The sequence below is a fragment of the Alligator sinensis genome, unplaced genomic scaffold (genome assembly GCF_000455745.1).
Source record: "Alligator sinensis unplaced genomic scaffold, ASM45574v1 scaffold456_1, whole genome shotgun sequence".
Classification (NCBI taxonomy): Eukaryota; Metazoa; Chordata; order Crocodylia; family Alligatoridae; genus Alligator; species Alligator sinensis.
This window is the reverse complement of record NW_005842311.1, coordinates 1413812-1440603: the sequence shown is the minus strand read 5'-3', so window position 1 is coordinate 1440603 and position 26792 is coordinate 1413812. Positions and strand designations below refer to the sequence as shown.

The window sequence follows — 26792 nt, the reverse complement described above, 5'->3', positions numbered from 1 at the left end:
CCCCCTCATGTGAAGGTGTCACCATACGTATAGCATTTTGCTGGGTTTTTATAGCTTTGTTGGTTAGAGCATGTTGCTAATAACCCTGAGGTGGCAGGTTCAATCCCTGGTTTGGACTAGGTGATTTCTTGAGGTCCTTTTCAGCCTTGCCTCTCTATGAAAACTTTCATTTTTTTTAGTTTTTCTGGTTGTGAAGATAACCTTAATTGTACATAAATAGTCTTTTGGCTTTACATCTTCATCTAGTTGTCCTAATGTTGAGGCTTTGTCTGCACAAGGAAGGTAATGCACGCTAAGCTAGGGTGTGGATATACAGCAAATTCTCTATTTCATGCTAAATTCCTGGGTGGACATTTGTACTTTGTACTAAAGGTGAGGTCCAGAGAAGGGCTTGGGTGATTTATGTTCAAAGTTACGACTTGCCGCCCCCCCCCCCCCCCCCCCCCATAATGCCTGCAACCACCTAAAACTCATTAGACATCTCAAAGCTGAAAGTTTCTTAGCTGTAATTACAGTTGTTAGTTTTTTTTGTGTGTGCACAAAACTTTGTCCTAAGCAGGCAAGTTGCATCTAGATTTAGAAAGGTGGAGAGATGCTGAAGTCCCCCCAATTCAAAAAGTATGCACGGAGCATGCTGAACGCACCCTAACAAGATTGTGCCTTTCACAAAATGAGGCTGTAACTGCTTTATTTTTAAAATGTGGTCATTAGAGGCAGTGGCAGTGATGGTAGTTTTTGTGTCGTGGCCTAGTGGTTAGATCTCTTGCCTAGGATGTTTTGGGGGGGGGGGGGGTGTGGATTGGCAGGCTTCTTCTCACAACTGAGTTCCCTAACCAGTATGCTTTGGGGTTATGCTGCTTGCTTCCTTTCCCTTTGGCCCTAAGAATCTTTAATTTCTTTCTGAAGAATGGTATAGCTTTAACAGCCCCTACAAAGCAGAGGCTTGCAACCTTTTACAAGAGATGGGCTGGGAAAACCCAGCTCTGGTCCAGTACAGACTGGGTGTCTTCAGCAGTGCATCAGTGGGAAGGGGCTTTTCCTGTGCCCAGCCGGGCAGCTGGGAGACATTGCTGCTGCTCCCTGCCTGTGGCATGGGCACAGCTTCCAGTCAGTGCAGAGCTGCAAGATGTGCCCACACTCTTGGCAGGGAAGGGGAGAGGAAAGTGGCAGTTTGCAGATGCCCTGCCTCAGTGTAGCTTCCCCTGGGCTGGAAGCTGCACCTGTTCTGCAGCTGGAGAGCAGGGAGCTGGGGAAAGCAGTAGTGGCATAGCTGTCTGCCTCTGACTTGTGGCCGAAACCATCTGGCCTGTGCTGGACAGGAGGTGGGAGGGGGCAAGAATAAGCAGTACTTGTGCAGGCACATCTGGAAGGTGCCTGGCCTCAGTGTGGGCATGGGTATGGGCACAGGCAAAGCCCTTTAGATCTGCAGGCTGCGTCCAGTGGCTCCACAGGCCATATGTTGTTGACCCCTGGCCTGTAGCATGGCGGAGACCTTTTTTGAGGTAAGTGACATGGGTTTGAATCTCCTGAGGCTGGGCAGAGAAAGCTGGAGGCTGCAAGAGAGAGGAACAGTGTGGGGAAAAAACTGTAATCCTATCCAGTTTACTTTCCCTTTCAGCATCCACTCTCTGCCATTGTTACACAAGGTACTTACTGGGCAAGAGGGATATATGGTCTGACCCAGTAAATGGCAATTTTTATGAGACTCAAACTAGTCTCCTACTTCTTGGGCTAGTGTTTTGGCCACTAGGCTATTGGATGATAACATGGGCAATGCTGTCAGCCCCTCTTCCAACACTGCTTTCCTTTTAAAAGCATGAAGTCCTCTTCAGGTCTTCAAAAGAGCAGGTGTAGGTGCTTACCCTTAGGGGCAGATGCTGGGCTCTAGCTCCAAAGAAGAAAATCATATGCCTGTAACCCTGATTTGGGTACCTGTGTTCTAGAAAGGTTCTCAAAGTTTAGACCCCCATCTTTATTTAGCATTTCTTCTTGGATAGCTTAAGGTGGCTATGGGAAAGAGGCAACTAAGTTTTGCCATGTATTGTAGAGGGAGCTTTGAAACCTAACTCTGGGTTTTGCATTTCATTCCAAGGACTGGTTCCCAAAAGGTAGGCATTACGGTACCTTTGGATTTAGCCCTAAATACACGAAGGCATTTGGTATGCACTGAGGTTGTCTGTAGAGTGAGTTGATGTGAATAGTTGGTGTTCTGTAACTCCACAAGCTACCATCATATAGTATAAGTATATTAATATAAGTTATAACTGTTCAACAATTTAAGTCCTGTGAAACAGCTTTATAGTAGTTTCATATATTTTCAAAATAAGATGGGAATTGTTACTTGGAAATTAGGGATAGTTCTTTTTATAAAGTAGAGTGTATTCCCAAGATTGCACCAAAATGCTGTTGGTGTTCTGTGTGTTTTTTTAAAAAAAAAAAAAAAAAAAAAAAAAAATTACAGGGCAGAAAACAGAAATTTTAATACTGATTTTATTTGTGTAGTATTTAAGCAAAAGTGTCATGTAGTGCTTCATAGCTTGTTAGACTTTATTCAAATACAAGACAATCATATAGGTTACAACATTGGGTTTATTCTGTGTTCAGTATTTATGGCATTTAGCTGGGCACAGTTAAGGAGGAATAACCAAATTTTAAGTAGAATGATGGAGCAAGGGGAAGTGTTAGGAATTAAAGGTCTGAGATAAGGATTTGAGAAGTTACTATGTCAAATAGGCTTGCTTTTACAAAATGTAATTTTGTCCAAGCCAAAATCTATTTGACAGGCTTTGTAAGGGCAAAAAGTATAGAGGTAGCTTACTTACTAACTGAGTATAATTTTGAAGGGCTTTGTTAGGCCTTAAGGCACTGGAGAAATGTAAATGTTTAACTAGTTTCTATTATCTGTTTCTTTTGTTTCAAACACAAATATCTTATTTATTTGAATCCAAGACAAGCCCACCTCCCCATTCAGCATAGGGGGAGGAATCCACTCATCTTGTGTTGAGTATAAGATGGAGGGAAGCAGGGTGTGCAGGCAGCAGATCACGGCTCTGTGCTGGCTCTGGCCCACTCTGTCACCACTGCAAGATCCCAGCTCCAGAGCAGCTCCCTGCCCAACCACACACCCTGCCCAGCACTACTGGGGTTGGTCTCCATGGAAACCCTGGCCCCACTCCATGGAAATCCCCTGCAGCAATGTGGACAGGTGCTGCTGGGAAATGGAGTCCAGCTGCTGGCTGGATCTGTCATTTTGCCCACCCCTGCCCTAGTGGCTGCCTGCCTCCTCACTCCATCTTTCTGCAACCTCTGTCCTCATTCTCCCCCTTACTGTCCGGCATGGCTCTGGCTTCAGCTCCATTTCCTCCTGGGGCATGGAGCACATGGAAGCTTCATCCCTTGCCTGCCCAGTCAGCAGTACTGCGGCTCCAGGATGCTGCTGAGTGGCTGGGCAGGGGCTGTGTTCCATGTGCTCCATGCCCTGGGAGGGAATGGAGCCAATCATATCTGACAGTAAGGGGACAAAGGGGAAGGAGACAGAGGCTATAGGGAGCAGTGGGGGGTATTGGCTTCAGGCAGCAGGACAAAGGTGGCACTAAAGCAGGCACAGCAGGGCGCATGGCAACAAAGGTGGCACTAAAGCAGGCACAGCAGGGTCTGTGGGCGTGGGGGGGGGGTGGGGGGGGCGTTCTCCACTGTAGCCTCACCCACTTCTCCCTGAGGCAGAAGCCTGGTGTCCCCTGGAGCTGCCCCTCAGAGAAGTGGGCGGGGCTTTGGTGGAGAAGCCCTGGAGAGATGCAAGAACCCTGCCAATGAGCCACACGTGACTCACAAGCTGCGGTTTGGCCACCATTGTACTAATGTTCTAGGAGGACTGGGTAATTTTTTCAGATGGTGAGGCAGAAAGTAGGGCAGGATGGCATTATAGAAACTAACTCTAGAGACTGGTTAAGAGCTCATCGCTTTCTGAACCAGTTAGTCTCTAAGGGCACCTTTACCTGTGGTCTGGCGGGGAGAGGGAGGCACAGTTTAATTAGAGCAGGTCTTGGCAGCCGCTCTAGTTAAAGCACTTGCAACATCTCATGTATTCAGCGTCCTGTGCTTAAATTGTGGTGGGGCAACTTTTAAAGCTCATTTGAGCTTTAATTAAAGTACCCCTGTCTCCATTTGGAAGCTCAGGGATGCTGAATGCACTTGATGTTGAGGCTGCTGGAGTGCACTAATTAAAACGTGTTGGAGCAGGCTTCGGGCATGTGTATAGATGCTCTAAGTTGTGACCCTGCCCTACCTTTTGCCTGACCTCACACTAACATGGCATGTGGAATTTTCACTGCAAAGAGAAGGGTTAATCATCTACTCCAGGGATATGGGAGGAAAAAAGCCTGACAGGAAAACTATTTCAGAATGAGTGCAGAATTAGAAAGGTACAGGGAAGAGACAAATTTTCAAAGAGGAACTTGAAGATACTGACTTAGTTTGGTAAATCTCTTAAGCATATATTTGAAGGTAAAAACATACAAGTGTTTTGCTGAATTGGAGTATAAGAGGGAAATTTATGTACTAGATGCTGAGATAAATCCTTTTCTGTAAAGGCACGTGGAATATCTGAAGTTGTGAGGATTAGAGCCTTATATTTCCATGGCTGGATAAAATAATCTGTCATATATGCAAATTTAAAATGTAGATAAATTTGGGGGGTGGGGAGGTGGGGTCTGGGTAAAAGGTGAAATCGTGACTTCAGTGTTTCTGCAAGAAACTAATCGTGGGCCTGCTGTAACTTACCTTACCATGCAAGCCATTGTAGAGCTGAATTATAAAGCTGGTTGGACACCAAGGGCGCTTTTACACGTGCTCTGGGGGTTGGGGGAGGTGGCGCTTTAATTAGAGCGGCTCCAAGAGCTGCTCTAATTAAAGTGCTGCCATATTTCCTGTATTCGCGTCCCCACGCTTAAAATGGCTATGGGGGTGCTTGAACTAAAGTTCATTGAACGAACTGTAGTTCAAGTGCCCTTACTGCCATTTTTAAGCACAGGGACACTGATGCACAAGACGCCAAAGGCTGCTGGAGTGCAGGAATTCCAGCATGTTGGAGCAGCTTCGATACTTTTGTATAGGCGCCGCTAGGTCTTTAGTGTCAGGAGTGACTTAGAATCAGAGGGGAGATTGTTTTGGTTAATCGGGATGCCTGTTTTGAATTAATTGATTTGAAGAAAGTTCTGTTATGCTAGGGATTTTAGTTGAGGCTATTTGTGCAATAGGTGTGACTATCATCTGCACGGCTGAAGTTCTTTCTTAAATGAGACTGGTTGTGGGTGGGAAAGGAACCCTGAGAAAAGCTTACAGAGAAGTTTAATTGGAGGTGTGTCAGTCAGTTGCTAGTCATAAAACAAACAAAACAAAAAGCCCCCAAATGGCTACTTGGAGATCAAGACATGCATTAAATAGCTTTGGCAACCAAGTAATATGGGCTCTCCACAGTGAGCTCCTTGAATGCAGTATAATGGATGTATGTCAGATAAATTGCTTCCCCCTTTTTTGTAGTTTTTCCTTGCACAAACTGACTAGTATGAGACACATTAATCTCTTTGTTTTACCATTACATATGCTAAACTTAACTTTTTCCGTGTCTCACAAGCAAACATTTAATTTGTGAATAGAACCAAGTAAGCTTCTGCACATTTAATTTATGTGATCAATTAAATTAAATTTATGTGGTCAGTCAGTGAAATACTTCTGAACATTTAGGAAAATGAGGTACCAGTATTTATAGTGAAACTAAATTAGATACATAGGCTAATTTAATTAATGGGTGTAAGAGTGGGGTGAAATGCAGCTCTCATTTTTTTCATTTAAAAATATTTAAAGTACGTTGAATTCATTGCAGTACCTCTGGTATTATGCAAGTAAAATGGCATATGTTATTGTTAACAGTCAGATATCTGTAAGTGTGGATTTTTAAAAAATGCATACAGTAATGGGTTCAAGTAAAGCTTTCCAAAAATTGCAATAAAATTAGTCAATTTTCTTATGCTCACATTTTTTATGTTTACATTACAGTATGCTCTGTTGGTTTGTGCTATATCCATGTACTACTGTGCTTTCTTTTCTGGTGTTGCATGGCATACAGAATGATTTTATTATTCCTTTTCAAAACCTGTAACTTTTTCCCTTTGATTCCTCTCTCAGAACTACTAGATATAACTTAAAGCGGTGGTTTTCAACCTCTGGTCCACAGACCCTGGGGGTCCACAGACTGTCTTGGGGGTCTGCAAAAGATGACTATGATCAATTAAAAGTACATGAATACTCACACTTACAATTCATTCAAAACCTCCATTTGAACTGTTTTAGGGGTCCACCAGTGAAAAAGGTTGAAAACCACTGACTTAAAGAAACAAACTTCTTTAAAACAAGCAAATGCTAGATAATTTTCCACAAACCCGCTTTTCTTTCCCCCCCCGTCTTAAATGTATCTGCTCTACCAAAACTGACACACAACTTTTTTGGAATCTAGTAGTCTAACTTCAGTAGAACTGTTTCTAATATTAAGAGGCATGGAATATTGCAAATTCTTAGGAGTGGGATTTTATCATTCTGTAAGACCATTTTGTTCTGGTGCTGTGAATATATCTTGGATTTGTCTTAAATTCGAAAGATTTAGGCTATTGTGTTTCCCTGATTTTGATTGTATGGGTTAAAGTTATTTTTTTCATTCTGTTGTTTGTGGTAGCTTTCCCCAACTGGCTGTCTGCCAAGTTATACTATAGATTGCTTAGTTGGTGCATGTGACTAGTGTTCTCAGATCAGAAATAAATCCATAGATCTTAAGAATTTATTATTTCCCCTAACACTTGGAAGAGAGAATTGGTGGCATAACTACTTTTCTTGTTTCTGTTTTAAGACCTGTGTATATTTACCATTAAATATTGCGTCTACATCCTTCATAGTAGATGATTTAAGTACCATAAAATAGTGTAAGTTGCATCCTGAAGTTGGACTGTCCAGTATTCCAGCCAGTGGAGTTGCTGATCTTCAGCAGTATGTGCTTTTTTCTTTTCTTTGAAGAAAAACACTTGCTCTTCAATGTTTCTGTTTCAACACTTAAAACTGTAACTGATGTACTTTTCCCTGCCTCCCTCCCCTGCTGATCTTTGGAGGGCAGGTGGTGATACAATAGACTCAGTCTCTGTATGTTTTGTGGATCCCAAATACCATGCATTAGACCTTAATGTGTCAGATTTTAGAATTCAGTTTGGCTGTATAACCTCTTTTTTGGCTATCTCTACTGTTTCAAGCAAACTTCTAAATCCTTCAGGTCTTTTGGAGTCAAAATGCACTCTGTTTTAACTATATAGTTTAGACTGTTTTCTACAGTAATTTTTTTTTTTTCTATCTAGTTAGAGCACAGTGAAACACTTCCCTTATGTGGCGGTGTGAAATCTTTCAAGACTTTAGGGTTTGTTTATATAGAGTTTTTGTACCTATTCTACACCCACTCAGTATATGGATGTTCTTGTTCTGCCGTAAGAGTGTGTTGCCATTCAAAGTCAATTAAGCCACACAGCAAAAAATGCATGCTTTGGCTACAAACACATGTCACATTCAACCATTTTATCCCCGGGGGAAAAATGCAGTCATTCAGACAACCATGTCTGTTTTCCTAGGACAAACCCTAAAAAGGTTTGTGGGCTAACAGTTTATCCTGGGACATTGTGAAGTGTGTCTTAACAGTTGTTCTGGGATTGCATCATTTAATCAAAGGCCAAAAAGTGACAGTGTATTCAGCTGCTTGCTAACCCTGATTGTCAGGGTGATGTGTGTACATATTGATCCCAGGACTTTTCTGTTCTGGGACAAACATGGGCACAGCTTGACCTGGGACAAATGCAGCGTCTGTTACTAGTCTTAGTTCCAAAGAAGAGTGTCCACACTGAGTTAGCATGGAATAGCTATTTCTCTTGAAATTCTTGTCTTGCACAAGCCTCCTGTGTATACAAGCCCTGATGCTACAAGCAGTTGTCTTCTAAGTTATTACATACAATTTGCCAAAAGGATTTGTGTTTGAGGAGTTAAGGGTAATTAACAGTGACTATTTAGAATGTGTATGGGAGGCTGCCATCTTGGAGTGCTATAGAATACATACTCTTTGAGCACCCCTGAACGTGTTTTTTCACATGAAGGGGGAAGAATTTGAGAGAAACCTTTAAAGAGCCTAATGTTATAAGTAACATTTTTTTCCACATGTGCAAACAAAGTTCTAAGATTTGTTTTGACATGTAATTCAGCAGATCTGTGCATCAGGTATTGCTTAAAGTCTTAATGGTGACCTGTAGAGAACATTAACAGAATTGAGCTAAAAGCCTCAAACATAACTAGCAGATTATTTTAACAGAAATCTTCTTTTTTTATAAAAGAAAATCTCAGGAAACTTAAGTGTGGCCTCATGGTTTGACTGTGGATGTTGTAATGGGTGCTCTGAAATGGGTAACTTACGGAAAAGAGGTGTTTATCGAGGCATGCTTAATCAAAAATGTTAGTTATTGAAGTTAATGGATGTTAAAAGCTTTAACCAGCCTAACTATAATTTTCCTTTCAGTTTCATTTCTGTTAGCTCTTCCTTTTATAAAATGTTACAGTTTGAACAAAGTTGACTTTGTAGTTCAAAAAAGCAAGAAAGAAACGGCTTTTTCTGCCTTTTACCAGGGTAAGAGAAGACTAGCTTCTTAACGTTTGTCACTTTTAAGTGAATAGCATATGTCTAGATTTTTCTTGTTAATCTAATTTTTCTACCCGTTAAAGCTAGATCTTACTAAATTCAGGTTATCGGTTCTTCAAATAGGTCATTAAAAGTTTTTTTTTCAAGTTACAGTATCATTGGTATTATATAATCAAAACATACTTACACAGGTTGTTCACTTCAAGTATTTAAAGACTTGAATTCAAAAGACTTTAAGGATCTCCTTAGAATTGGCTTTGTTGTTTGCTAGCGTTCAAGACAGTAGTTCTCAACTTGTTTTGGACTTGAGGCACTTTTCATTGGATTTGAGGCACCCCTCCATAACTCCTGTGAATTTAATGGTACCCAATTTCAAAAACTAATTTGTATATTACATTGCTTATTCCTTTGCAGTAGGGGTAGGGAACAGCTAGGCAGGAGGGAGCCTGCAGTTATCTACTCACACCTCTCATTTCTTCACATCTTGTGTCACCCTTCAGAGCATCTTGTTCTTGTAGCATCCCAGGGTGCCATGGCTGAGAATCACTGTTTTAATATTTAAACATATTGCAATATCTTGCTAGTATCAGTTATTTTATTAATGCAGGATCCCACGTATTTATATTCTACCTCTGTGGAATATTCCTTTAAAATAGAACATGCCCATAGCTTTTCTGAGGGAATGGGAGAGAATTATAAATTGTGGTAGGAAGAAAAGCAACTAGTGAATTCTAGGCACTGATTATATTTGACTTTGGGGCTGCTAATTGAAGCCTTGTCTGCTACTCCATTTGAGTGAAGTATGCATCTGCATGTGTCCTAGTGATTAAAACAGAACCACATACCTATGAAAATAAAGTAAATGCTTATATTGATGTGGCTGAAACACACAGTTGTCTTGGCTGTAAAAAGTCTTGAAGGCAATCCAAATTTCCTAAATTTTAATGGAATTGAATACCTTGTGGTGTAGAATTGCATTACTCAGGGCCTTGTTACACGTTACTTTTAGGTGGCTCCTGGAGCTCTGAACACCTGGATTGTCCATACATTAACAACTGGAACTATTTTTAAGCACACTTTAGGCAGCTTAAAGCTAGGCCACTCCAGGGCAGGTTTAACTCTGATCCTTTTATCCAGCTTGTGTCCCATTAATGTGTGCCCATTCTCCATAAATGAGCCGAATAAATTACAGTCCTCTAGCATCCCAGGATAGTGTCCCGTTCTCCACCCTCCTGTTCTGTGTGGACAAACTTTTCACCCCCTGAACTCTACTGCCCAGGGGGTGGTTCTGGCACCAAGCCAACTCCCCCTCCTGTCCCTGGGGGTGGGACCTTCCCATCTCCAAGGGGTGCAACCTTGTGTGAACAGCTTGCAGAGCACATGCCAGCTAACCAGGTCACAGAACATGGGTGGATCCAGGAATGGGGTCTAACGGTGAGGGGGGAGCAAGTTAGGAGGCCTTTCTTCATGATTATTGGAAGGTAGGTGTGCTGACCAGCACCCTCCATACCCCAATCCCAATTTATTAGATTTCTTTAAATTATGTCCTCTTTATTTCTATTTCGATCTTTTTCTTCTTTTTTTACTATTTTATTTTTTTTAATTTTTCAGTTGGTGACTTCCTTCATTTCTCTTTCTCCCACCCCTATTTCATTATTCACCCCCACCCCATTAACTCTACATCTCACCTTCTTGCTCCTCCCCCCACCCCCCAAAAAACCCACAAAAACAAACCAAAAACAAAAACCCATCTCTCCCATACTGCCAGGTAGAATAGGGATAGAAGCCTATCCTTGCTTACTAGCCTTGTAGTGGCAACTCACAGCTGTAGCTTCTAGTCGGATCACTGCTTCCCATCCCTATAGTAGCAAGGCACAACTGTGCAGGTGGGTTTTTAGTCGGAAGGTTTTTAGTCTTAAGGCAGGTGTGGGAAAAACATGGCCTGTGGCCTGGATCTGACTCTCAAAGAGATTTTGTCCAGCCTACAGCACGCCTTGGGCCTACCAGGCACGGGGACAGCCTGAGCTGTGGCATCTGCAGCTGGTCCCACTGCCCCTAGGTGCGCAGCGGGGCTGGGAAGGTGCAGCGGCTCCTGCCAGCCTCCACTGCTAGCTCCAATCCCGCTGCCTGGGCACCCTGGCCCATCTGCCCCACATCTACGGCCAGGGGTGCCAGATGGAGCAGACAGGCAGGGTCTCTGTGGAGACCCTCGGATCGCTTAGCAATGGGAGTGCAGGGCTGGGGCTTGCCTGGGGCACAGCTGCAATCTGCTCCCTATATGGCCCTGCCTGTGAAACTGGCTCCAGTTGCTGGGTTATGTGGGGAGGGGATCATGGCTCTGCCACAGTCTTGGCCCGAGCTCTGTGCTGTCACCACTCTGTGATCCCTGGCTCAGGCTCTTCTGCTCCCGGATCCTGCTCTCAACCCACCTGCACCCCCATCCCATCTTCCTGGCCACTTAAGGAGTTTTGGTGAGCTGGGGGGACAGCAGGTGGTGCTGACCCAGAGCAGGGGGAGGGGCAGGGGGTGCTGTCCTGGTCCAGGACCGCTCACCAAAATTCCCTAAGTGGTCCTCCAGCCCAAATAATTGCTCACCCCTGCCTTAAGGTCCCTGCTTCCCAGTTCAAGCTAGCAATAACAGTGATCAGTGTTTGAGCAGCTCAAAGTGCAACATGCAGCATGACCTTTAGGTATATTTTACTGACTGTTTGTTCAACTAATGTTGGCTTTCAGCTGAATGAGGTTAAAGTGTCCATTTTGGGTTGTATTTTAATTGGAATTGCTCAGTCATGCACTGATGCTTTTCTGAAATGTATCAGCACTTAAATGTTAAATTTAGGGCTATACTCCCCAAAACAATACTTTTATCATACTTTTTCATTTTGGAGAAAAGCAGTGAAACTGGATATAAAAGAACTTCAGAAAGATTTACCATGTAGAATTCAGTAAGCAAACTTAGGAATTTGAATGTCTGGGAATCCCAAGGCCTCATGTTATACGAATAGGACTTGATATTTTAAACAGAACAGATCTTGTAGCTGGGCCATGAAATGATGCAACATTTCTATGAAAAATGAACATTTCTGTGTGTTTGTAAAGAGGTATCTTAAAGCATATGCTGCTGCTTAAGGTTTTGGGGTTTTTTTGGTTTCAGACTAATTTGAAAGGTATAGGTTGGGGTTTATCTCTTGAAATTTCATCTGTTGCACAGAAGTACTGGAAGTGGTTTTTTGTGTTTTTTTTCTTGAAGAATATAGGAAAGGATGAGGGAAATTTTTATTAAGTGTCTTCATTAGCGAGCCAAATATGCTACTCAGTCTGACGTGGAAAATCCAGATGCAATGCAGTGTGGAAAAACCCACTCTTTTTCTTCCCCCTTCTCAATGAGAGAACTGAAAGGCATTTGCTTTCTTAATAAGGTTCTCATTGTGGATTTTGTTCATTGACTTCATGTGAGATCATCAGCCTTTTGATAGTGACTGGTGCCTGAAGCTATAAGAGTGACAATTAATTTTTTTTTTTTTTTTTTTAAAGCTTTAAAGGATTTGTTCAAAACTGTGTTTTACCCTCTTCTGTTTTTTTATGATGACTGTGGCAGATCTGAATGTCTTTATATTCTTCTACATCCACTTTTTTCTGTATGAACATTCAGTTTATGATTATTAAATGCAGTGATGTCTTGGAAGAGTAAATGCAAGATATTAAAGCTGTTCTCATTCTTAAGGTGACAATAGTATGCACTTAAATGAACTGAAATTATGATAGGGAAAACGGGAGATGAAAGTATCGTGGAAAGAATATTACTACTTCTTAGAACTGAAAAGCGTGGTTTAAAAAAAAAAAAAAAAAAAATCCTCCAGATTAGGTACAAACTGATTGCAACATAGTTTAATGCAGGTCACTGAGTCTTAAGCAACTGTGAGACTTTCATAGGCTATAGTAATTTTTCTTAGAAAAGACAGAAAGCAGACAAGAATTCAGTGAATCTAAGATTTATAACCAGTTTAGTTATTATATTTGTTCATAAAATCATAGCCACCAGACATTGCTACGCTGGAAAGTTTTTAAAATGGGACCAAACAAATATCACCCTAATACTCGTAATAACTGCAAATTGAACTTGGAGACAATAGAGAACTAAAACCTTGCCCAAGCTAGTCTGGGGAGGGGGAGAAATCTCTCACTACTATATGATTTCTGGTAGCAGTAATGGGAACACAAATAGAGGTTGAATTCAGGTAGCTGTCAACATTTTTACTTCTTGCCTAGACTTGTTGCAAGTGGGTTTAGAAGACTCTGCAATCATTAGTAATTTTAGTGACTACCGTTGGTTTTAGTTGAATTATGTGAGATGTGAGGCTAGCATAGGTACAGCTGTAATAGAAGATGTTTTTGTCAATTACACACTTAAAAAGAAGTCTACTTTTTTTTTTTTTTTTTTTAAGATGGGGGTAATAATGGCAAAAAAATTGCAAGTATGACTTTGTTTTAGAAGTTAGCAGCCTTGGTCTTAGACCATCCCTCAGAGAAAGAGGAAAGTTGTAAGTAATCCAGTAAGTGTTTGAAAATGAAAGAAACCAGGAAGCCCGACATAACAAGTTTAACAGGTAAAGGGATAGAAGAGTAATGAATTTTAAAACTGACATGGATGTTACATGCGATTTAAAATGGCTTCCCCACATATGATAGTAGGAAAGTGTGTCTGTCTGGTATAATAAAATCAAAGCTGGATAAACATTTTCTGAATGGTGTCGGGATTGACAGACCCAGCATAAAGGAAAACATCCACTATATCTAACCATGAGCTGGTGTGGAGTGGGATTGGGCAGATCTTCAAGTCCAATTGCTAAAAGCTGATGGGTATCCTCTAACAAGTGGATTGGAGTATAATGTTGCATGAGTTACATTTTTTGCATATGACTATACCCCAGGATAAACCTCCAAACTTGTAAAGAAAGGTAGAGAAAGAAAAAGGGTATCGGGAACCTCTTCTGTACAGTTTTGGAAGCTTGGAATTATGAAGCTGGAATATACAGGTTATGTTTTGGTTTTATAAAAGCTGATTCTGTTTCCTCCAAAACCCAGCTGAAGGCAAAATTCGCTGCTAGGAGTGGCAGTCTAGAATAAAACATTTTTATTTGTAACTTAACAAATGGTATTTCAAAGGTCTGTGTGAAAGGTGATCTGTCCTTTTTAAGAAAGGGAAGCCAGCCTTTTTGAAGGACATAAGGGTCTTTTTATAATAAGGGGTGCATTGATAAAGATTTTCTTGGCTGATACAGATAGCCGATTATTTACCAGGCATATTGGCCAATACCGATCCAATAACTGATTTACAGGAGCGCAGCCGGGCAGCGTGAAGAGGAGCTCCCTTCAGGTAAGTCTGTGGAAGGGACGTTGGGGAAAGGAAGAGGTGGGCGGGGGGGCAGATTGAGCCCCCCATGGTGAGGGAGGGAGTGGGGCAGGGGCTGGATTTGGGGGTGCTGCCCAGGCAGGGTGGTGAATGGGACCCCGAGGTCAGTGGGACTGAGCCATGGGTGATTTGTCCAGGGGATCAGCCTCCTAGCGCTTTAAAAATGGTGGCATGGGTGCTTGAACTAAAGCTAATCAAATGAGCTTTAGTTCAAGTGCCACTGCCACCATTTTTAAGCATGGGGATGCTTTTAGGAGTGGAGCCAGGTGGAGCGAGGGCAGATGTGGGCTTCCCACTGTGGGCTTGGGGTTCTCGATCCTGCTGTCTTTGTCCTGGGAGCCATGTGCTGGCCCTGCATCCCCTGCCCACCTGGCAGTGGGAGGCACAACTTGCTGCCCCCACCACTACTGGATGGGCAGGGGACACGCAGCCAGTGTGCAGCTTCTGGGGCAAAGGCAGTAGTGCAGAGAGCCCTGAGCCTGCAGCAGGTAGTATGCCTCTACCCCCCCCCCCCCCCCCCCCCACGCACATCCTGGGTGGGGGGGCACATACCCCTTCCCCCCGCATTGCCTCCCCTTGGGGGGGTGCGCAGTGGCGGGGAGCTGCTCCCTCCTTGTCCATGTCCCCTGGACAAGCTGCCTGGGGCTCTGTCCCACTCCTTCCCTCACTGGGGACCCTGATCTGCCCCTTCCCCTCAACAGACCTACCTGCAGGGAGCTGCTCTCCATACTGCCCAGCTGCCATCCTGACCATGTGCCACGTGCAACTGCGTGCATACATGCGGCTTCCAGGGGTTCCTTCCAGAAGGCATATTATATTTATCGGTTAACATTCTTGGCTACATTGGCCAAAAAGGCCAATAGCTGATAATGTTAATTTTTTCCTTTATTGGTGCCAATGTGCATCTCTGCTTCATAATGGAATCTTCCACTGGGAGTTTAAAAACCCCAGAGGGACACTGAGAATGAAGATTGAAGGGAGAGAGCGAGCGAGCAGTTTCTGTAGTTGCATGTCACAAGAGGATGCCAGGCTGCTGCACTGGGAATTGGAGCCAGAGGGCCCCTCTGAATGCCTGGGACATGGCAAAAAGGTTTTGTTTTGTTGGCTTTTTTTTTTAATTTGCTTGTTGCCCAAGAATTATGTTGCTTGTGAGGATTGGCTGAGGTGTCGGCAGGCTAGGAAACCTGTGGATATGGCGTAGATCCTAGAAGTGTAGTATTCTAGCTATTATGAGTTCTGAGCATGAAGAGTCTTCCTGTGTTGCCATATTATTGTGACAGTATAGATGGAGCTAAAGAAAAGGCTTCAGGTCTGTTGTAGATTGAAGAAGACCAGTAAAAGGAATGGTTTCTAGTTGATCGTGGCAGGATACAACATAAGTACTGCTCATATAGACTAAAGACTTAATATGCAAATAGAACATTGTTTTGAATTTCAACTTTGTGCTAATTTTAATGCATTTTCACTAATAAAGCGCATTTCCCTTAACAACTATGGCAGTCTTGTTTTCTCTTCTCAATTACACCTACAGATAATTGAAGCACCACACTCCACCTCAGCATCTGACAGTATTTTGGAGGGTGAGGGGATCCCTTCCACACACTGTGACATCAAACTGAGATTAAAAGGTAGGAAAACTCCATAACCACAACTCTGAAAAATAGTATAGTCTGTGGTTGAAACATGCAGGCCCCAGTTTCAAGCTGAGCTTGGTGTATCTTACTGTGAGGGCCAGAGTGGCTGTGCTCAACTTTTATGGTCCTTTGGATTTTAGGATCAGCTATGACTTGTTCAGTTTCTGTATAAGAGAAATTGTATTCCCTTTACACACAGTATTTGGATGTGTGATCCCAGTCTCAGAATCTTCTCATTGTTTTCTGCCTCAAGCTGAATACTTGATGCATACAGCAAGGGGGAAGTTTATGGCACTGCCTCATCATATTAGTTTTGTGTAAGCCTTTTGTATATTGCTTTGGTCTGCTTATTGTTGGATAAACTTGTCCAGTTTTTGAAGTGGAGGAGAGGGCCATAACCACCAACTCCAATCATAAGATAAACTGTAAAGAATGTACTTGTCAGTTAATACATCTTCCTGTTTTTAAATAGTGACCTTTATGAAGATGAGTGTGTGTAACAGCACTTTATTTTCAGTTACTAAAGTAAAGTTCCATCTAATAGTTAGAATCTAACATTCTAATAGTCTGGCATTTTTCAGATTCTTCCTTTAAAAGAAAGCATGTATATCTCTAATATCAAGAGAATGTTGTCTCCCATCTAACTGTTTAGAAGTGGTTTGTTATAAGATGGCATGAATAATCCTGTGACATACTTGTTATCCAAACAGTGAATGCTTCAAGTTAAGAATATTTATCTTAATCATCAAGAAATTTCCCGCCCTTGCCCTTTTAGTTAGAATGTTAGGGAACAAACATATGTACCTTGTGCCACCATAATTTTTTAATGGCAACACAAGTTGCGAGTAAACCGACATCTTGGCTCTTTGCTGCTCTCCATGTGCCCAGAGGTGTTTCCGTGACCAAAGGTAGTCACCATTTTTGATGCTTTTTAAATGGGAGGACATCTGCTACCTTATTGTGCACCATAGGAATTCCTCTGTAGGGGATTTCCATGGCTGGCATGCATATCAGGCTGCCATGCCCTGATTCCACTTGCAGATGTGCACCACAGAAGATTTCCACAGCATGCATCTTGCTGCTGCACCCTTTCCCTATGGAATCCTGCGGGACAGCGGCCCAAACGTCTACAGATGCCAATGAAGTGGATCAGCCGTGCTAGAACACATCCTGCTCCAAAGACATCTGTTTATAGCCAAGCTAAATTGGCAAATATTGACTTATTGGAAAGATGATTTCTGTTGCTTTTGTTGAAGTGAATGAGCTCTGTGGAGGTCATATTTTTTTTTTTTTTTTTTTTTTTTACCTCCTCTAATTTTTATTTTGCTTTTTCAAAATGTTAATTTTAAAACTTACCATCTTGCATCCATTACTGTGATTGTAGGTTATCTTGTTACTTTACTTTTCTGTAGCAAATGTATCTTATACAAAGCATTTCATTTGTATTCCAGCTAATTTAAATGGAGGATTGCAAAGCTGTAACATGCTTCCGGACCTATTTTCTCTTTACCCAGAAAGGAACCATGATAAGATTTGTCTCAGGGCCATGAAAAGAGAGGATGGTGGGGGAATCTGACATCAGTGACTAGTACATTGACGTCCTGGTCTGTGACTGGAGGTCTAGATGCAATACAAGTACATATTTGGGACGCTTATCTCGGGTTCTTTTCTGATGAATGGAAAAGCATGTTACAGTTTAAGTAATTTTGTACCTTGCTTTATGCAGGAAGCAGAAGCAGGATTTCAAGTGTAGCTACTTTTTATATACTCATAGAAAGGGCAGAATTACTCCTAATATTGTATTATAAATTATGGCCTGTATAAACATAATTTAAATAGTTGAACTAAACAAAACAATCAGAGTTAAATTGATTCTTCTCTTTTCCAAATTAGAGAGAGAGACAGTTTGGTTTTACAGGCCACCAGGGAATGTTGGGGAATGGTAGTTGTAACTGTCTTATTGGTTCACTTAGTACCAGGGGGTGACAGGCCTTCCTGACAATCATGTAGGCTCACAGAACGCAGCTCTTCTTGGGGGTGGAAGGAAATGTTGCACCCTATGTTTTTAATCTCTCACTCCTTCCAGTAAAACAAAGTATATCATAGATTGTATTCTGATAGAGGAAGGGGTTTCACTCCTATACTTCATCAACTTTATACAGATGTACTTCGTGTAGGAATGGCCTTACACATATGGTTCAAAGTTCCCTCAGTGTGAACAGATCTGGCTTAACCATCTTTTCATCCTCACATATCCAGTGAACCCTGGTTTAGGGGATAGAAAGGGATGTGCTTGGAGTGTTCTTATTACCTTAGTTATTCCTTAGTAGTGCTGTAGTCTGTAGAGTTAATTGCTGTGAAAACACATGTTCATGCAGTCCTCAGTTTCTGCATCTGGCTTAGAGTGAAGAGAGTGAATTTTGCTTAGTCTCTTCTTTTCCTGTTGAAATCCAAAGGAGCTAGGATATGAGTAGTGATTCTAAAGGAGCTAGGATATAAGTAGTGATTCTAAACTGGTGGTAGCTGCCTTTGTTTTACAAAACACACCTGGCCTTCTCATGTCTCTTACCTTGTTTTGAAATGTACTTAAAGTTAGTTTGTCATTCATAAATCATTAAGGTGAAATGAAAAAAATGTTTATTTTAATGTCTTCTGTTTAAAGAATCTTTTTTACCCTGGGACTGTTTAACACCGAATGTCATCAAATACTTTTCTGTAATGAGTTTGGGGGGGGGAGCAGCCCTGCAGTGACTCTCAGCGCATAAGTAACTTTCCAAAGAACAATGACTAGGCTATATAAGTGTTGCATATAAATACATATCATCAACTTCAACTTGCAGGTGTTTAGGTTTTTATATGGGTGGCAGGGAAGTACTTTTTAGAATAATACATGGTCTTGCAGATGGCTAGGGAGGCTGTCATAGAGCTCTGAGCTTTGCAGGGATAAATCTCTTTTCAGCCCTCTGAATTTGTTGACTTCTACATTACCAGAATTGCCGTGTTGGGGAGGAGATGCTTACCTCAATCACTGAGTGCCACTGATTCGCACAGCTGTTGACAATGAGGAATGGTAAATTTGGAGGTGTATAGAAGCAAGGGCTATCTGTGCAGCCACCATGAAAAGCTCTGGAAGAAGATGGTGCTCTGGATAACCTTTTTTCACAGCTTTTATGACTGACACCAGTGGTGTCAAGTCCACCTCAGTTCCTTCACTGCCACTGTAGAGTTACCTTTTGACATGAGAACATCAACCAGGCTACTCAAATAATGTTACTTAGTTATAGATTAGTTGGTTTCTTTATCCTCTAAGACAGGGGTATCAAACTCGGGGCCAGATGAAGTGCATGAGGCCAATCTGACTGACACACGCGTGTGCACCCCCCCTTGTACTTGATCCAACCTGCCGGGTTGGTCCAGTGTTGGTGTCACATGCAGCGTGTGCCCTGGACTGGTCACACTTCTGGTTCCAGCCATGTATATCACATGCAGCATGCACCTGCCTGGGCCCCACACAGCTTGCAGCATTGAGGGGTGTGCATGGCATGCCACACACCACACAGGGCCAGTCTAGTGCATGCACTGCAAGTGACATCCATGCTGGATCTGGCACTTGGGGCTGGTCTGTGGGCCGAATCTGGACCAGCTTTGGGTCGAGGGCCTGTCTGGTGCAGGTGCCACATGCAGTGTGTGCCTCATTGTGGCAGGCAGCACTATGGGCTGGATAATATAGTTCCATGGGCTGAATCTTTGACACCCCTGCTATAAGAGGTTCATAAAATCTGTGACATCTCATTCTTCTCATATATATAACAGATGCATAGGATTGATGCCTTGTATCTGCCTCAGTCGCATAAGATTTCCCATTGTACAGTGTGCTGTGGTGTCATTCCTTGGATGAAAGTAGACATAGCTAAACAGTCTTGCAGCCTGAACTCTGATTAAAGCTCTACTCAGCCTTTCCCACAGGAGGTTTGAGGTCTGCTGCTTTGTTTGAGGTATTCTTACATGTAGCCAGAGAAATGTACTTTGTCCAGCAGAATGCCTGGAGCAGCTGAGCTCCCTGTCTAGATGGCCTGCACTAGCACGATAATAACATGATCATTCTAGTAGTGCTATATTAGCGTTATTGTTGGCACTGAAACTTCTTTGGAACCATTAACGTTACCAGTGTCACTGCAAGGCAGACTTCAGTTCTTGTGATTCTACGGGGATGGGGGAGACAAGAGGAGCTTGTCCAAGACGAAGAAGAGGCATTGTACTTTGTCACCTGCATATGTTTTCTCTGAGGACTTTTACATTTGGAAGGCAATGTCCTTACTGCTATTGCTGACTTACAAATCTATTAAAACTGAATATTGTAAAAGTCCAGTTGACCGTTATGCAGCAGAATCCCCTGAAAATGCGTAGGGGTATAAGACTCGCATTTATTCCAAGTAGTCATGTTCATAGATTGATCAGCATTCATTTGAAAGGGTCTAATTGGTCTCTACTAAATAATTTAAGTTTAAAAATAGCACATCTAAATAGATACAACTTTTTAATCTGCGTGTGTTGCTGCATTCATTGAGCATCTATAAAGACACAATGGTCAGTCTTCTATTATGGCTGTACTTATTGTTGATATGGTCATGAACATCTTACTGAGATTTGCTATTTTCTAAATACACAGTCTCTGTGTGAATTATTTAAAAAGTACATGTGAAAACTGTAATAAAAGTCTCCCTTCTACATATATGGAAATCCCATATGTCAGACTTTGTGGTACTTCTATGATCTTGCACATAATTAGAGCTCATTATGTAGGAGTTATTGTAAATAAAGTGTACTGACACTATTTTCTGTATTCTACCCAACATTTAACAAATCATCCAAATACATTTTCATGCTATCTTTGCTGCTGCTATAGTTGATTGCCCACTCAATGTGGGTAGGAGTGGAGAACGAGGGTGGGGGGATTTCATAAGTGTCAGACTGAGTGGCTTCTTGTGTTTTGTTTTTTTCCCCACTAGTGCGTTTGGTGTCCTGCGGTCAGTTAAATGACACTAGGTGTCTACAATATATGCCATAAACTTATTTTAAAGCATATCATTTTGTTTTTGCTTTTGCTGACACCAACTGTTTACAAAGTTTAATTTTGTCAAAGATGACAGCTTTTTGACTTGAGGTTCTCTTTAGTTCACTGGTTGAGACCCCGTGCGCTGCCACACCAACTTCAACAGTGTTTTCCCTGTGTCTGTCAGTGATTCTCATGCAAGGTGCTGCAAAACTCTGTTGCAGTCCTTTTGTGTTTGCCAGGCTCCTTCATGAAGAAGTAAATGCTTGTTTCTCCATGTGCTGGGCACCCTATGTCTGCCACAGTTTTCTGTGCACAAGTGGCTCCAAACTGTTCCTCTAGGGATTCCTGCACCATGGCTGCCCCTCTACCAAGTGCCTCTGTGCTCTAAGTGGGGTGCTGTGCTGTGGGAGGGCAGGTGGAGGTAGAGCCTGGCTTGGTTCCCTGTTCCTCTCATGTTCCCAGAGCTTGTGGAAGAGGCTGTGGTGGGGCAAGTGGCTCTAGTCATCGCACACAGGTCCTCAGAGGAACAGCTGCTACAGCAGGGGCTACACCTGCCCTCCTTAGGTAAAGATTTGGAGGTTGGGACAGGGCGGACGGGGGATGGGGGAAAGAAAAGGGGGCATGGTGACGTCCTGCCTGTCCCTATTGCTCTCATCTGGCACCAGCCTCTGCAGGGAGGAGCAATGTCTCCTTCAGGGATCTGATGTCCCACCCCCACCATGAAGGCCCTACCAGCAGATTGGAACATCAGATCACCTTGCCATGCAGAGGCCCTGCCTGTACTGAACACAGTGTACTATCTTCTGCCATGCTCTCAGAAGTGTCCCCTATCATCCTGTGAGATCGTTAAGGTGTGGTATGATGCAAGAAGGTAAGCTCTGTAAGAAATAAATTAGTTTTTTGGAATGGAGTGTTACTGAACTCATATGAGTTATGAAGGGGTGACTTGAGTCTGAAAATGTTGAGAATGCATTTGCAGGTACATAGAAGTTATCAGTCCTGCTCTGGCTGAAGTGTTGCAACAGCTTACAGAGGAATAAGGCAACTGGGTTTTCAAGTTCTGGTCACAGTCTGTAGTTTAGTGGCAGAATTTGCTGTAACATCTTGCCACACGTTTAGTACATGTGATGGGTACAGGGTTTTTGTAAATTGTCAGGTATGTGGATTCATGTTTTAATTATTTGGTAGGAGTAGACTTTTTAAACTCCATTGTAAGTCAACATCCTTAACAGAAAATTGTTGGTCTTAGCTTACATAGTATGAACTAGAGAGAAATACTTTCCTACTATTCCCATCTCTGACACTTTCCCAAATCAACAAGGATTGAATGTGCTGTGACTGTTAGAGGTGGAGTGTTACAAATTAAAAGTATGTTAATCTTTTCTGCTTTCTTGTATTTCACAGCTGGGGTTTTAGAAATCAATATAGTTTGGTGTCTGAGAAACAGTCTGACTGACCTTGGAAAGACTTTTCTTCCCATGGAAATGGGGTGTACTATATAACATGTAGGGATGGATGGACAAAAGGTGAAATTCTGCATGTGTTCCTTATACAAACAAACAAAAAAAACCCTTAACTGGTGGAGGGAGAATGCATATGATCATGTGTGTTCTTTCTTTCTCTCTCTTTCTCTCTTAGATGCAGGTACCATAAAGCATATTACTGCTAGAACTGCACTTACTGAATATTGAGAGCTGCCTACTGGCTTTTGTTGCTTAACTTGTGTAATTGATGTGAAATCAGGAGCAGCTGAATAAGCAGCAGGAGATAATTTTGTTCTATGATCCACATGAATTATGGTTATTTTTCTTGATCATGAGATTTTTGAATGGGCATTTGTGCATTTTCTGTAAACTACCTTTAACATGAGCCTTCTGTGGGTTAGATTACAGCAGAAATTATGGTGATTGTATTCTCAGATCAGTTTTTCAACGCCTAGTTATGCCTAGTAACTTTGGAACCTTCTCTGTGCTAAATAGATAATGTATTTCAAACTGTTTCTCAGGCATAATAGAAACAAAACCTATTGGAGTCTTTCCACAGACTGAAGTAGGCTTTCAACGCAGGCCCATAAACTGTCTTGTCTGGTTTTAAATTTAGTGAGTGAAATAAAATGGTTATCATTTAGAAAACTTAGTTACTGTTTATGGAAGTTTATTTTAAGTTTGGTTTGGCACATTGAAATATAGGTTAGCCATAGCTGAACAGCTATTTTGGTGATTAGGTTTTTAAGTACCATGCTGTTACAAAATAGACTGTTTCAGAAATTGAAAATGACTTCTTTATGCAGATTGTTTTTATAACATGTAAGATGTAGAAATTATATTTATCTTTTGAAAGATTTTTGAGAGCCTTTAGATCTTACCTAAATTGTGATTAATCTCGGTATTCATGATTTATTATATTGTCTATTATTATTTGTTTTTAGGAAGCATTGGATTCAATTCTTCATATAAAAACACTGAGATTTTGATTTATAACTTTTTAAATAAAAATTCAAAGGACCAGATTTTGCCCTCTTCAGTATGAAAAGCAGTTGGAGATCACTGTAAAACTGAGTGTTCTGACACCTGAAAGGGGCCCTAATCAAATACATCTTTTATAGGGGTGGGGAGGAGTTGCTGTACAGAAAGAGACATAACATTTTAAAGTAAGGAAATATTTCTGGTGATGTTTGAAAGACATAATTGAGTAAACAGTGAACACAACCAAGATTCAGTCTAGTTTTAAAAATATGCATTAATTGACAAGTTCATAAAGTGCAGATTTGAGTGGGTCTGAATTTGTGAATTTAATTATAAGTTATGAAATTTAGGTCTGGGGCTACAGCAATTTACATTTACAACTTTTCTTTGGAGAAATGAGATTAAAAATATTGGTTAAGAATATATCATTGATCACCAGTGCAGTTTAAAAAAGAATAATGTTTGAAATTTTGTGATGTGCTATGGACAAATTTGTTCAGTATAGTGACTCCAAAGTATCAATTGAGAGTAGTATGTTGTGTAAATGTCAATAGCCATGAAAAATAAATGATTAGGAAGCTTAGTATTAGAAACATTGCTATTTTAAACCTCTATTAATATTATTACATCTTTGTAAAATATCTTGCAGCCTTTTGGTTTGGGTTTTTTAAATTTTTTTAAAAAGTCATCCCTATTTGTTTCTCCCGTTTAGGGGAGGCTTTTTTACTTTTGTAACTAGACTTACTAGCTGAAAGCATGCAAATACAATCTTATCTAAAGTAACCCTTATAGTTCATTACAGTGTTGATTTTTATATCACATATACTTGTGTATGAATATTTCCATGGTGGATGAGAAGAAATAGGACACTAATTTTAAAACAAGGTTATTTTTACTTTCAGCAGTAAAATGGCATGAATTAGAATTGATTTTTCTATACTTACTTGCCTCTTATTGTGAACTGGAGCATGTATCACATGTCAATATACCACTTGCAACAGGCAGACAGCAGTATTAATTAGGTGAGACAATTAGGTCTGATTCCCACCCTTTGGATGCTAAAAGTAAATACAGCCCTAATTAGAATTAAAGTAACTTGTTCTCTTTCAGGCTCTGTGCACAGTGTAGGGATTTTGTTGGCCAACAGCATTGCACAGAACTTTCTTGCAAGGTAGAATGATCAAACTCAGATTTGTTACCTGCGAGTCCCAGCTCTGCAAGAATGAATGAAATTAAAAGGCATAATTCAACCCATGTATTTCTGTTTTAACATAAAAAACAGTGGGTGACAATGTAAAAAAGACAGGCCTTATAACTCTCACTTCTGTCTGAAATAATAATATTGCTTACCCCTTTTAAAAAATACTGAGATAAAAACAGATTTTTTTTTTTCCTCTTGTCTTTTTTTTTTCTTGGTTTGCATATTTGATGCAGTGAAGTTATTTATATGGCATGTATTTCTTTTATGTTGAGATGAGACCTAGCTTTTATATATTTCAATATTAGAACCTTATTCACATGTGTAAGTGTTTCCAGGACTTGGCACTTAAGTTTTTTTTCCCCATTTATATAGGTTCTTCAGAGAAACGGAAGGAATAAAAATTGGAAAATGAAGTTACATTTAAAATTCTAGGTACAGCTTCTGAATGATGACTGAACAAGAAAGTTGTACTAGCATAAGAAAATGCATAATCTTGCAAGGACATATTTTTATAAGCCAAGTTTTAAACCTGTATACATGCAAAGTTGTACTGAACTAGTAGAATTTCTATGTATATACAAACCCTGAAATTGTTTCTTATTTATATTTCAGTGTGCTAGTGGCAACAAGTTTAGAACAGGGGTGTCAAACATGCAGCCTGTGGGCTAGATCCAGCCTGTGGTGGTGGGCCCTCCAGCCTGTGTGGCCAGGAATTTGGTGCCAGGGTAAATTGATGGCAGCAACATTTGCCTCTGTAGCTGCCAGATCCTTTTGTCATTGGGGCCAGGCCCGGGGGGGGGAGGGGGGTTGATGGTGGTGCTGTTTACCCTGTTACCAACATTTCTAATACCGAGTCCCATTGGAGAGACAGTTCTGTGGTGGCAGAGCAAGCAGCAACAGCTTTAACCATCACAGCTGCCAGAGTCATGATTGGCAGGGCCAGCCCCCAGGAATTGACACCACTGCTACTCACTCCACTGCTGGGATCAAAGGTCTGCTGAGTTTGATACCTCTGCTTTAATACATACAGTTTTCAATTTGAAGTCCTGGTACAAATCTAATTTAACATAATTAGTTAAGAGTATGGTGATCCTTCCTTCTGTTACAATGCAAAAATTCTAACACGCTCAATTAACTACATTTACCTGGAAAATTAGAAGTGGTAAAGAAAAGGTGATGCACCTTAATTTTTCTGCATGATTGGATATTGTTGACATATTTCATCTGCAGTTCTTAGGGAATAGGTGGATAATGAAAATTATTTTATTTCTTTATGTTGCTCTAAATCAGTGATTTATTTTATTTTATTTTTTTCAACCAGGGTGCCATGGCACCCTGGGGTGCCTTGAGGTCCTTTCAAGAGTGCCACGGGGTGCCAAACAATGTTAGCACTGGTAGGTGTGCTGACATGATTCACATAATTAAAACAGTTTTCAAATAGGAATCCATAGTGTTAAACCCATTCTGACTTATTTTGGGCTTTCTGAATTCTTTGCAACGGAATTTCTCTGCTATTTTTTTTCTCTAATCAAAAAAAAAACAAGTGAAAATTTAAGAGTGGTATTTTTCTGAGGGGTGCTTTGAGTTTTTTGTTAAGGGGCGCCCCAATTCTCAACCTTTGTAGAACCACTGCTATAAATATTACCGCCAAACTTCTCAATTGGGACTTTTTAATGGTTTTTTTTCCCCCTGCCATCCGGTTGATTTTTAGCATCAGAACAGAATCATCCAGATGCCTGTGCTTGGCTGCATCATAGTCGAACTGAACAGAAACAGACAAATGTAGTTTACCTTCATAGTTTGAAACTCGGTACCACAAAAGCCTACTAATGTACTGTAGTTGGACCCTTGATGGTGGAAATGACTTCTCAAACTAAGAGTTCTTTCAAGAACTTTTTTTTTTGCCTTCCCTTTTCTTCTTGTGTTTGCACACTTGTGCGCCTCTGTTCCTTTCAATGTGATTGGTGCCATATTTTTCCTTTTTAGGTTCTCATCCTGCAGAGGCCTTCTCTAATCTTTATATGCAAGCTTTGCATTAATAACTAAGTGTATCCGTGAGGTCAGCGCATTATTTGTAAAGAACTTTTTCTATTCCAACTTGACTACCCGTATTCAAATCTTGATCATGTCTTTTATTAAATTTAATGTGAAGGCCTTTCAATTGCTTAAATTTGGATGTGGAAACCTATAGTCTGTGGGCTGGATCTGCTTCATGGAGCCACTGGATCCAGCCCACGTACTTCGGCTGCATTTTGTCAGTGAGGAACTTTCCCCATGGTGTGGGTAGGTGGCAGGGAGAAGCAGGGATGC

The 26792-nt window shown here is 41.3% G+C and overlaps 1 protein-coding gene across 6 annotated transcripts in view; it reads left to right on the top strand.

Annotated features, from left to right (window-relative positions):
- Window positions 1-26792, top strand: part of EZH2 (enhancer of zeste 2 polycomb repressive complex 2 subunit) — a 77868-nt gene that overhangs the window by 2973 nt on the left and 48103 nt on the right. For 2 of the 6 annotated variants that reach the window (XM_025209843.1, XM_025209842.1), the window contains exon 2: window positions 15658-15754. The exons of the other annotated variants lie outside the window; for them this stretch is intronic. The gene's annotated coding sequence lies outside the window, so the exon portion shown is untranslated. The remainder of the gene's footprint in view (window positions 1-15657; window positions 15755-26792) is intronic. 6 annotated transcript variants of the gene reach the window in all.